Source organism: Pleurodeles waltl, chromosome 1_1 (assembly GCF_031143425.1).
Source record: "Pleurodeles waltl isolate 20211129_DDA chromosome 1_1, aPleWal1.hap1.20221129, whole genome shotgun sequence".
Taxonomy (NCBI): Eukaryota; Metazoa; Chordata; class Amphibia; order Caudata; family Salamandridae; genus Pleurodeles; species Pleurodeles waltl.
The window spans coordinates 288477102-288489959 of NC_090436.1; positions in this window are offsets into that span (position 1 = coordinate 288477102).

Here is a 12858-nt window from a genome sequence, read left to right on the forward strand (position 1 = left end):
TTGTAGTTGTTATCAGCAAAGTATGTCCATTCAGGGGATGAGTACCTCTGACATGACACTCTAGCCTTTTTTGATCTCCTGGATACAGGTTGTTCACTTTCTCTGTCACTCAGGTCAAACTCCTCAGTATCCTATGGGAGAGTGCTCATTCCGTTGGCAATCTTAATCCCTCTCTTTCTTGCCTTCTCATCCAACTGTCCTCAGTCTCTACTCGGTGTAACACACCACTAAGCCCCTTCATTAAGGTATGAGTCTGGTTCGGTTAGGGGTCAAGGCCTTGACTCCTCAAGTGTCACTTCATCAAGACCCCTCTCAGGCTGAGGATATGCTATCAAAGGCTCTGTGTACCCTCTTCTTGCTGTCACTCAGTTGTGGGTTGCACTTTAGAAAGAGATACTGTCACATCATCAAGAGGATACTCTACAAGTGTGGGCTGCATGAATCCAGTTAGGAAGACCCCCACACTTGACAGCAGTGTTTGTCACTGGACAACTGGTATGGTCCACACTACCTAGACTCCAGACACATCTTCTAAATGTGGTTCTTCGCCGAGACCCAGTCGCCCGATTTCAAGTCATGGCACTGTTCCAGACTTGAACTGGTAGTGACCGCTTCAACCTGGTGAGATACAGAATAAGCCACATCAGCTAGACCCTTGCAATAGTCCAGAACCATGTCAAACATAATGTTCACAAGCACAATGGTAGACACTGTAGACAATTCTATGGCTCTCCCCATGATAATCTCATGAGGGGACACTCCTGTTTCTCTATCAGTAACACTGCGAAGATTCATCAGCACAAGAAGAAAAGCATTTGGACACTTCACAGCTGTTGATGCACACACTTTGGCTAATCTGGCTTTCAAAGTTCACTTGTTCCACATTGACAGGAGTCTCTGGCCAATAACTCCAATGTAGCCTTTGCTCCACCTGTAATGTTGCACACAACATCCTCAGGACCTCATTATTGAAATGAGTTCCTTGTGTTAGATCTCACATCCCTAGCGTGGTCTCCCCTGTCTTTTTTGCCTCTGCTTCCTATGTTTTGACTGTGTGCTGGACTTTGTTTTTGCTGGTTTTGGAACTCTAGGCACTTTACCATTGCTGACCAGTGCTCCCTATGTAAATTGTATGTGTAATTGGCTTTTCCACGATTGGCATATTTGATTTACTAGTAAGTCCTTAGGAGAGTGCACTAGAAATGCCCAGGGCTTGTAAATCAAATGCTACTAGTGGGCCTGCAGCACTGGTTGCGCCACCCACATGAGTAGTCCTATAAACATGGCTCAGACCTGCCACTGCAGTGTCTGTGTGTGCAGTTTTAAACTGCCTGTTCGATCTGGCAATTTCCCTTTGTGTACATGTAAGGCACCCCTAAGGTAGGCCCTAGCTAGCCTCATGGGCAGGGTACAGCGCATGTTAAATGGGGGACATGTACTGATGTATTTTACATATCCTAACAATGAAATACTGCCAAAATTGTTTTTCATTGTTCCAAGGTCTATCTCTCTCGTACGTTAACATGGGGGCTGCTTTTAAATATCTGTTAAGTGCAGTTTCCCTTCGGGAGTAGATAGACATGCCGAGTTTGGGGTCTCCAAACTCACAATTTTAAAATACATCTTTTGGTAAAGTTATTTTTTTTAGATTGTCAGTTTGAAAATGCCACTTTTAGAAAGTGGGCATTTTCTTGCTTAAACCATTCTGTGACTCTGCCTGCTTGTGCATTCTCTGTCTGGGTCAGACTGACAGTTGGGTTGTTTTTGAATCTCCATTAGACAGTGACACAAAGGGAGCTGGGCTGTAGTCTGCATATCCTGAGGGGGTCATCTGGGCTAGAGTGGAGGGAGGAGCTGACACTTAAACCAGAATGGGCAGTCTCCAGCCCCCTGGTGTGTGTTTTGGGCCTGGCCTGGGCAAGGAAGAATCTTGTGAACACCAGAGACTTTCCTTTGAAGTTTGTCAACTTCAAAGTCAGAAAGGGATTTAAGTAGTGGACCCAACCCCCAAATGTTTAGATTACTTCTTCAACAAAGAGGAACCTCTGCCAAGGAGAGGAGCTGAAGAGCTGGAGGAGGAGTAATGCCCCTTTGCCTGTGACTGTGATTTCCTGGGTTGGCCTGCAGTTGATGCTTTTGCCTGAAAGAGGACAAAGACAGGAGTTTGTAGTATATTCCTGCTTGTGAAGTGTCTCAAAGGGCTTGGACTGAGCCTGCCTCCTGTTTTGAAGCATCAGAGCCATCAAAGACGTCCTCTGCCAGCACCTGGCTGAAACTTCTAAACTGCCAAGTGGTGGCCTATCCTGTCTCTGGGCCCTTGAAAGGTTACGCTGGTGGAGCCAAGGTGGAAATCCATGCACAGAAGCTGTGCAGGGAAAATGTCTACACATCACCTGCAGTGCGGCTGTAAAAATGACACGCCACCCACATCAGGGCTGAAATTGACGCACCACGTGCATCATGGCAGGGATATTGACACATCACCTGCATCGCAGCTGGAGAAACAATGCAAAACTCACTTGCAGCTGCTAAAATCAATGCAAACCTCATGCAGAGCAGATTCTCATCCTCCTGCAGCTGGATTTCCCTACACAACATCGCTGGGCATCAAAATGGACGTGAACCTGCCCGGATCCGAGGTGCCCATCTGGAAATTGATGCATCGCTCTCTTGCGAGAGAGAAAAACAACGCATCGCCTACCTGACCAGAGAAGAAACAACGCACGACCTCATTGGTAACTAAGGAATCAACGCATTGCTGGCTTTTCCAAAGCACGCTTACCCATTTTCATTTACGTTAACCAGGTACTTTGTGTAACAACAACATTCCCATTGTTTTCTATGAAGTAAAATTATTTTATTTTAATAATTCATAACTTTACATGTGTATGTTGGATTTTTGTTGTTCTGGTCTTGTTTGATTAAGGTTCATTTTGTGGTGTTTTCACTGTATTACTTTGTGTGTTGGTACAAATACTTTCCACATAGCGTTTGAGATAAGCCTGGCTGCTTGTGCCAAGCTACCAAGGTGGTGAGCAGGGGTTATCCTAGGTGCATATGTCTATAGCCCTGACTAGAGTGTGGGTCCCTTTTTGGACAGAGTGCAAACTGACTGCTAACCAGAGACCCCATTTCTAACACTCTGTCTGACTCCAGTGAAGTTGAGAATCTGAACCTAGGTATCAACTCCCTCAACAATAACTTGGCTACTTTGAAACTTTAATTTCTCCTGGTTGGGCGGGCCTCTACCCAACATAAGAAAATAGACACAATCACCAGGACATATCTCAACCCGTTGCACACAGACATTTTAATGAAGTCTAGCTGCATTTGATTGAATGGCTCTCTTGATCTCCCTACATTCATCTGCTGACACACAACACATCTGTGACACAACTCTTCAGTCACCAGCCTAAATAGTGGGTTAAACCAACACTGCTTAAACAACCGCACCATGGTGTTCCTGCCAATATCAGTGGGTCCATGGAAATGTCTTGCTATTGGAGATAACATGCTGTCTGGTAACACTGGTCTGCCATCTACAGAAACCCGTAGATTATCATCCATTTTTAAACATCCAGTTCTGATCCAACCTTGCTGTTCTGCCTCTGTCACTTCTTTCTGCAATCTCTTCAATTCCTCGCAGATATCAGTTGTAGACAACAAAATGTATTAGTTGGTCTCACCTTCAGACTCATTTACATATTCACCATTGAATGTTCATGATCCATAGGCACAATATTGAGCTGCTCCAGCAGCATGACAGCTGCCCACTGTTATATAATCATCACCACGTGGTGAACAGAGTACTTCATAACTGCAATTTGTACAGGTAGTAGTAATGCCACAAGTAGTTTCATGACATAGGCACTCATTATGACTTCAGCGGTCTACACCGTAGACCGCCGAAGTCCCGCCAGCCACAAGACGGCCAGTGATGGCAGTCATACGACCGCCATATTATGACTGCTGGTGGCTCTCTGCCATATTTTCGGCAGAGAGCTGGCAGCAGCCATACCGGTGGTTGTGGTACAGTGGAGGTTGCTCCACTAGCACTGCCACGTCAACACAGCACCGCCATGCCTATTACGACTTAGTAGTAGGCGTGGCGGTGTTGTGTTGGCAGGGCACCTGTGGCAGAGCAAGCACCATGGACCCCGTTCCCTCCCAGACGGCCACCGCGACCACCAGGTAAGGTGATCAACCGACAGGGGAGGGGGGTGTCAAGTGTTGTGTGCGTGAATGGGGGTGTGTGTTTGTGTGAATGGAGGGAGGGGTGGGAGGTGTTGTGTGTGTTTGTGTGCGTGTGTATGCAAGTGTATGTGTGCATGTGTGAATGTGTGAATGTGGGGGGTGATGGTGGGGTGGTGTGGCCGTGTGTGCAGGTGTCCGTGTATGTATGTATGATGTGTGCCTACGTGATGTATGGGGGCGGAGGGGGGTTTGGAACACAGATCGGGGGTGGGAAGTGTCACGGCTTTCAGGGGCATCAGATGGGGTCGTTTGGGGGGGTTGGGAAGTCCTGCAGTGGCGACAGGAATGAGCATTCCTGTCACCAGTATCATTATCGCCAGGGATTCCGTGGTGGGGCTGCCGGCATGTAAGCTCCGGGCGGTAAGGATGTACAAAATACCGCAGGCATGTTAGGTGGACTGCCGGGTCGAAGGTGGTCTACCCGTGGCCAGGAGGTCCTACCACCAAGGTAGTACAGGTGGTAAACTGGCTGTAATACAGCCAGTTCACTACCATTGTCAACATTTGGCAGTCCTGCACCGCAATGCTGTCAGCGGTCTGGCTGCCATTGCCAGCGTGGTCGTGCAGGACCGCCAGGGTTATAATGACCCCCATAATCTCCATTGTGAATTGGTGAACCAGATGAGGTCATAAATCCCCGTTGTGGCTATAACTGTTCAAAGGCATAAGCAAGACCAAAGCCATACTGATTATTTGTCAATATAGTCATTCTCAGCTGGCTAGAGACCCAGCAAGCTCTAATAAGAGCTATCAATTCAGGCACTTGTGCAGAGAACACTCCTCGAAGCCAGAGGCTTTGACTACTCCAGAGACAGTACAGACTGCATAGGCAGGTCTCTCATTTCCCTCATTGTCTCTCTGGCAAGACCTATCTACAAACAGTATGTAATCAGGCTTTAACAGTGGCTCATCCTGTGTATCTGGTCTTAGCTTGGTGCAAAGTTCAGTGACATCAAGACAATCACGCACAACCTCCCCATCATCATTTTTATTCTCTGAAAGGGGCATGAGTGTGGCCAATATAATCTGCTAATACTTTGTCAAGCGGCTGTTAGTAAGGTGCTACATACGAGTACGTGTCAGCAATATCTCAACTGAATGTGGGACAAGAACAGTTAAAGAATGTCCCATCACAATGCTTTCATGATGTTTGAAGTTAACACCTACAGCTGCTATAGCTTTAAGACAGTCGGGCAGTACAGCAGCCACATGGTCAAGAGTAGCAGAGAAATAGGCCACAAAGTGTCTCACATTCCCATGCATCTATGTAAGCACTGAGAGAACGCAGTCTTCCCTCTCACTGCAGAAAAGAGTAAAAGCTATATTGTAAACAGGTTTTCCTCCCCATGCTAGGTCATGACAGGCACTTTATCTCAGCTGCGGGAAGGCAACCAAACAATTGTTATCTCATGGTATTGGATCAAACACATCCTTATGTGATAGTCTCTGCAGAAGGTTGGCCACTAGGGAAAAGTTTGGTATCCACGGATGACAGTAGCTCACCATTCTCAAGAACATCTTGACGTCTCTCTGGGTTGTTGGTGGACTCATTTTAAGAATCGTTGAGATTATTTCTTGCGACACCTTCCTTGCACCTTTTTCGATGTGAAGCCTAAGACACAAAACCTCTTTCTGACAATACTGCCACTTACTCAGGGACACTTTGGGCCTGATTACAACCCTGGCTGATGGGATAATCCATCACAAACGTGACGGATATCTCGCCTGCCATATTACAAGTTCTATTATATCCTATGATAGAACCGCCAAGGTCATAATCAGGACTTTTATGTCCATTTTCAGCCAAGTGGTTCAGCAATGAAATGGAGTCTCTTCTACAAGCTTCTTCAGTATCGGAGGCCACCAACAGGTCATTAAGATATTGTATCAAGACACCGTTACAAGCCATAATCAGAGACTCAAAGTTCCTTTTGAGAATCTGATTTAAAAATTGAGGGACCCTCTGTACACCTCTAAACAGGGAGCAGACAGAAAACTGAACAATCAGTTGGTTCTCTCACTTCATGGGGCTAGAAGGCTATTCTGGAGAGGATAGAAAATCATTATCCCCCCACAAAGGTACTCTAAGGATACACCCTCCCGACTACATACACAACAATAAAAAAATATCCCTACACCTACCAGCTGGTCAAAGTATTGACCGCTATTCAGAATTAACAATTGTTATCCCCTCACCACAAGAAAAATATTTTTTCTTGTTTAGTGACCCTCAATCACTCTAGTAGAGACATGCTTCATCATTGGGTCCACCTGGCCTCCTAAAGGCCAAGGTGGGCTCAGCTGACTTTCAGGAGCTCTTTTGAAGATCCTACGGGGGTCCAAAGATAAAAATACCTTACTGGTCACCAAGGTATCCCTTTATTCACAGTGCCAGAAGGTATGATTAAAATCAAAACAAAGGGAAACTGTAGGTATTTTATGGTTCTATGACCCTATTCTAAATGTGTCTATTGTTCATATGTCAACATGTTTCATACCCTGAGAAGGCCATACAGATACCAGGCTTTTATCAGGAAAGATTTATAACAATGTGACCCTGGCTGGTATTCAGACAAATAACATGCAAATTATACTGTGATATTGCATGCAAGGTGTGATACCTTAACTCGCCTGTCACTAAAAATGAAGCACATTTGTGGTCCAGAAAAGGGAAAAAACAACTCCATGTAAGAGACACAAGCTAACAAATATTAAATCTGCAAGCAGTAGTGCCATCAATCACACGGTATGTCCAAAGGACTTAAAAGATTTTCCACTGTTCTGAGAAAACATGTACAGCGATAAGAAACAGACACTGCCCATCTGTTTGTGTTTCAATGGTTGGCATGCACAAAGAGTCACACATGTGCACATTGTGGTGCCAAATGTGTGAATTACACCATTGTCTCACTTTTGATAAAATACCACACATATAAGTATCCACCCATTGATAACACACCACACAGTTTGTGCATTGTTGTTTTGCCACAGGTCTCATACAAACATGCTTACCTGGTGCAGATAACCACCTTGCTTCTCTGGAAGAGTAGGAAGCACAGCCCTGTAGTCACATACTAAAAAGAAATACAAAGAGAAAGATCATCAATATCGGCCCAAAATTATGTCCCCACACTTCGGAGTTAAGAACTCACAGGGTTCAATTATCTCTGAATCCCAGGTTGATATGTAGTCATCACTGACTTCATACTGCGGATAATAACTGCAATTCCTCTCACCCCAGGCTCACGCCGCCACTAACGGTGATGGGTAGGACTTGTGGGCTTGTATTTCAAACAGGAGCTGGATCGTGCGTGCCTACGAGGAGTTATTCCCTCTCATGTATCCCCATTCAATATTGCACAGCAGGGCCAATCAGAGCCATTGCTGAGGTACCCCAACCATGGCTGCCTGAAAAGGACTAGTCTGTATCGAGCACATCTACAGAGGGTCACGCCTACTGCGTGTACCCGCATATGGACTCGCCCCGAAGGGCCAATCAGATTCGTTGCTGCAGTTGCCCCAATATGGATGCCTAACAAAAGACTATTACATGGTGGTTTCAAAGTCTATTTTAACTTAGGGGGAGACAACTTGTTTATTCTGTTTGGAGTCCACACCCCTTTTTTTTTTGCAAAACAGAGGCACCTTAGATCTAGTTGTATAATAGTCACAGATCATCAATATTATCCATATCAATATCATTACTAAATGAGCTTTAGGCATACTGGAATGCTTGGTGTTACCATATAATCAAAGTTTTAAGGGACAAATTTGAGAAAAGTGGTGATGCATCCAATGCAGTGCCACTTTTCTTGTGCCTCCCTATGCCCCCCTAATGTCACCATGTGTGCACCATATTTATGATATGGCGCATTACGGTAGAAGTTAGAACAACAGCGTCAACATTTTTGCTGCATCAAAAATGTTGAAGCTTGTGTAGTAAAGTGCAAGGAGGCCCATTGACCTGGTGCAGGCATAATGTGGTGCAGGTGTTACAAAGTGGCCCAATGCATGCATTGTGCTACTTTGTAATATGGTGCTGGGAAAAGGCCACCTTAGCATGCCTTAGCCTAAAAAAATGACACTAAGGCAGTGCTAAGGTGGCACAAGGGGCTCCTAAATCTGCCCCTGAGTTTCATAGTTGTGGAATTGTAGAAAGCTTAGAAGTGACCCAGTAGAGAGTCAAGAGGATAGGCACACTAATGTCAAGAGGAAGGTTACCATGAGCCATATTATTGTTCAGGCTGCCTATATGTGGGCTTAACCTTACCATATTTTAGATTAGGCTAACCTAGCCTTAATTTTCTGTGAAGCCCATTTGGCCCCACAATAAGTACTAGGAATCAATGACTGTAGCTAAGTCAATTTATTCCCAATCAGCCCTCAATCGAATATATGCACATCATGAAAAATATTAAAAAGATACAGAATTACAGCTGGAAAGCTCAAATATCACAATCGGTTCAGCCTCAATAGATTTAGATACCAAGCAATTACAATCACATCAATACAGAATCTAAGAATTAGAAATATGTGTCCTATAAAGAAACTTGTGTTCTCTTTCTTAAATATGAAATATTTCTAATTTCATCTAGTGAGATTTCTAAATAGAGAATGAGGATGGTACAGAAATAATTCGCGGGCGCGCAGTGGTTACAACTTGGCGGGCGGCGGTTGCCGCCTACCAAAGTTGTAATGAGGGCCTAAGTGTTTAGCATAACGCTTCACACTTGCAAGAATAAAGGAAGCAGAGAGGTCTTCCCCATTTAAGTCTAAGGGAAATCTGCAGTCACACCTAACAGCATAAGCATCAATTGAAGCAAACTGAATCCTCAACATGAATGTTATTTTTCCCTCCTCTCCATGGACCAATGATCTTTGAGTTTGTCTCATAAATTGTAACATCACCTAGGTTTCTTATCCCATGGAACTAGAACAGTCTCTGCAACCTTGAATGTCCCATGTTTCTGGTCCACGATGAATGGGAGACTTCATCTGCTGATGAAATCATCATGTTTCATGCCAAGATTTTCTCTCCTCAGGCCTTACTAACAGTGAAACTAATATACAAGCTGTACTCTTTTTCTCTAGTTATCGAACCCTTAGAACGCACCTGCAAAGAGCCATGCTAACTAAACAAAGAATGCATTTCAGAATTAAGGCCTTTAGTCAGTTAAGTTGGTGGTCAGACCACCAACAGGCTTGCAGAGAAGACTGCCAAATTATGACTTCAGCGGTATTCCCTATGGAATACAGTCAAAGCACCACTGTCACCTCCACTGCGGTCAGACCACCACGGATGACTGACGGGACCTGCAGGCCAGCGGAGACCATGTTTCAGCCATACATAGTACGAGGCAGCACACCGCGGAGAATTCCACTGCGGTCACACCACCACGGAAACCATGGCAGAAACAAACTCTATAAAAGGAGACACTCACATTCAGGAAGCCATACACATCTGAAGCCACCATGGAACCAGAACTATACGTCATACCACTGCTGCTTGCCGAAAGACTTCAGAATCTTCATCACCACCGACAACAGAACCCATAATTAAACACACTTACCTGTTACTGTAGCATCTTGTTAATTTGTGTACCCTTACACAACATACCATTAGGAAGGGATTGCGAGAGCTGCACTCACACGTAACTGTACACGGACACGGAAACTCACATACAACCATGCAGACAGTTACACATACACAGTACACATACTACAGCCAGCACACACACACATGCGCACACCCACACACACACATGTATACACGGACACACAGCACAGGCCCAGTCTCACACAATAACACACAATACCACACCACGTCACAACCACACCACAATCCCATCATCGTCAACACATCAGCAAGCACTCACAATAGACACTACCGAGGGACACATTGCACATGCAACACAACTTACAACCAACACAGAACAAGCACATACAATTACACAATCAGATAACTTACCCATTGACACACATCACACACACAGAACATCGTACCTGTCATCAAACGCAAAAAACATGCACATGCACACAGTCAAAGCACACAAAGCCACACACCTCAACAACAAGCACATGTCAACACAAACACCCCTCAATACCATGACAACAACATGTTTCCTACATACACACGCTCATCACAAAACACACACTCCATCCCTGGGGGACAAAAGCATTGCATACACCCTCACACACTGCCCAAATAATACAGGAAGCACAAGCAGCACACACTAATACTGACACACAACCAAGTCAGCCAGGAACAACTCTAGCCTAGGAAAAGAAATGCAGGACAAAGATGTAACCAGGAAACCAACAATTGTTTGGTTTCAATATGTATTGAAAAAAATATTTCAAATGTCAAAGACCATAGGCCAGTCCTTACAATGTGGTTTGGACACCAAAAAGGCACATATTGTGGCCCCGAAATCGACACCTGACTGCCATGTAACCTCCACAGGTAGGGGCATCAAGGGGGCAGGGAAGCACCTCAGGGATTCTCTGCGGAGTGATGGTGGGGGTGCTTGTGCTTAGACTTGGGATGGGGACTTTGGGATTTGGCTTAGGAGGGGGTTTGGGTTTAGGCTTGGGGGAAGGGTGGGTCTTCATTGGAGGGGTAGCTTTTTTTGGTGGGTGAGGGACATGGTTACTTGGTAGGTGGTAAGAGAGGCCTTTGAGGTGGGAGGTGGAAGGGATGGGCTTAGGGAGGGTAGCAGCACATTAAGACGTTTCGTGGGGAAGAAGAGTGGGGAAAAGGGCAAACTCAGAAAGGGAAGCTATTTTAGACACACAGGGTAGTCATAGCCAAAGGGTTTAGCTATAGGGGAATAAGGAGTGGCTGTATGAGGTATTGGTGTAGATGTCTTGGGTGTATGTTTGTGGGATGGCTTGTGGGTGGTGGGTGTCTGTGACTGGAACTTTGAATGTTGGGTTGGTGTCTGCAGGTGTGTCTGGTGTGCTGTCTGTGATGCTAGGGGTGGTGGGGGTGTCCGGGCAGGTTTTGACTGTTGCTATGTGTGCATCTGAATGCTGCTTGTGTGTATGCTGGTGGTGTGTCCTGTGGTGCTTTGGTTTGTCTGAGCTACCCTTGGATGTTGAGGTGGATGCATGCCTGTCTGTTTGTGTGCTTTGGCTGGGTCGGGAAAGGGGGGTTTGGGATTGGGAAGAGGAAGGTGGATGGGGGATGGTAGACAAAGGGTGACTGGCTGCCATCAGTGTGGAGGCTAGAGCCTGTAAGGATCTCTGTAACCAGCCAGTGCACCATGAATGCCCTCCAGGAACACATTACTCTGTTGGATTTGAGTTGTCAGTACCTGGTTGGCATTCACGATGGTCGACTGACTCACCGAAATTGACCTCAGGAGGTCAATAGCCTCTTCACTGAGGGCAGCAGGTCTAACAGAGGCTCAGCAAAGGAGATGCCCACTCTCTTGGGTGAGCGGGCACTGCCAACTAGGTGGGGAGCTACAGGAAGGGCGGTGGAAGAAAGGGGGGTGGCAGACAGAGATAGTGCTGGGGTTGTCCTAGGTGGGTCTGCCACCACCAGGGAGTGTCTACTGAAGGAGGATTCTGAAGATGATGAGGTAGATCCGGTCTCCACCATGGCACTTCCCATGCCCTCCAGGCCACTTGGTCCCTCGGTGTTGGTGGTATTATGCCTTGAGGTCCCATGGCAAGCAGCATCCCCACTTGGCTGTGCCCTGTCTTCTTCACCTGCTGATGTTGATACTGGAAAACAGGAAGAGAATTAGGGTCATCACAATCTTTTCAGACACTACCATCACACTTTACACATCATTCAATTATATACAATTGTACTACACTCCCAGGTAGTAACAGGTTAGTGCCATCATTATGTCACAACAAGCTAATATCTACACCCCTAAGTGACATATATATTGTCACGCACCAGCTAAGCCACCTATCACACCCCTACTATACCATCATATTAGTAGAGCTATCACACTAACTATTCCACGACAATCTGACTTGGCAACATTGTTTAGGGTCCCTATCCACAGCAACATAGTCAACCAACAACCAAGCAATAAGAAATAGTGGTAACATTTGTTTCTACATAACACATGCACAAAATCCACCCGTACCTACATTATTTTCTGATGTCATGAACCAGGAAAGGAACTGTAGACGGGTCTCCTCGACCGCGTCTACTGGTTCACGAAGCTGGCGCCAATTGCCCTTCCTCCCAGCACGGCGGTCGTGTTCCCATGACAGCATGGGAACGCTATCGGAAGCGACAGAGAAAAGAAACGGCGGACTCCCAAGAGGGTGTGGAAGGCCGGGAGTCCGAGGAAGAAGAAACAAAGGAGAAGACGCCAAGCAGGGGATCGAGGATGCAGGATCCCAGACGAGAGCCTAATACCAGGACCACGGGTTTCCCGCAGGATTGGAGAAGCGACCGATGCACAGAGAAGTTCCCGAGGAACCCAGACACCAACGCTAACAAGCCCAGCCACGACCCTGGAGGGTCGTGGCTCAGCAAGGTACGGTCCTTTTTAGGACTCCCTAACGCTTACCTACAAAAGGGGAAGCAAGGAGGGGAAACCGGGCACGAGGGGAGGGCTGGGGGTGGGAACAGGG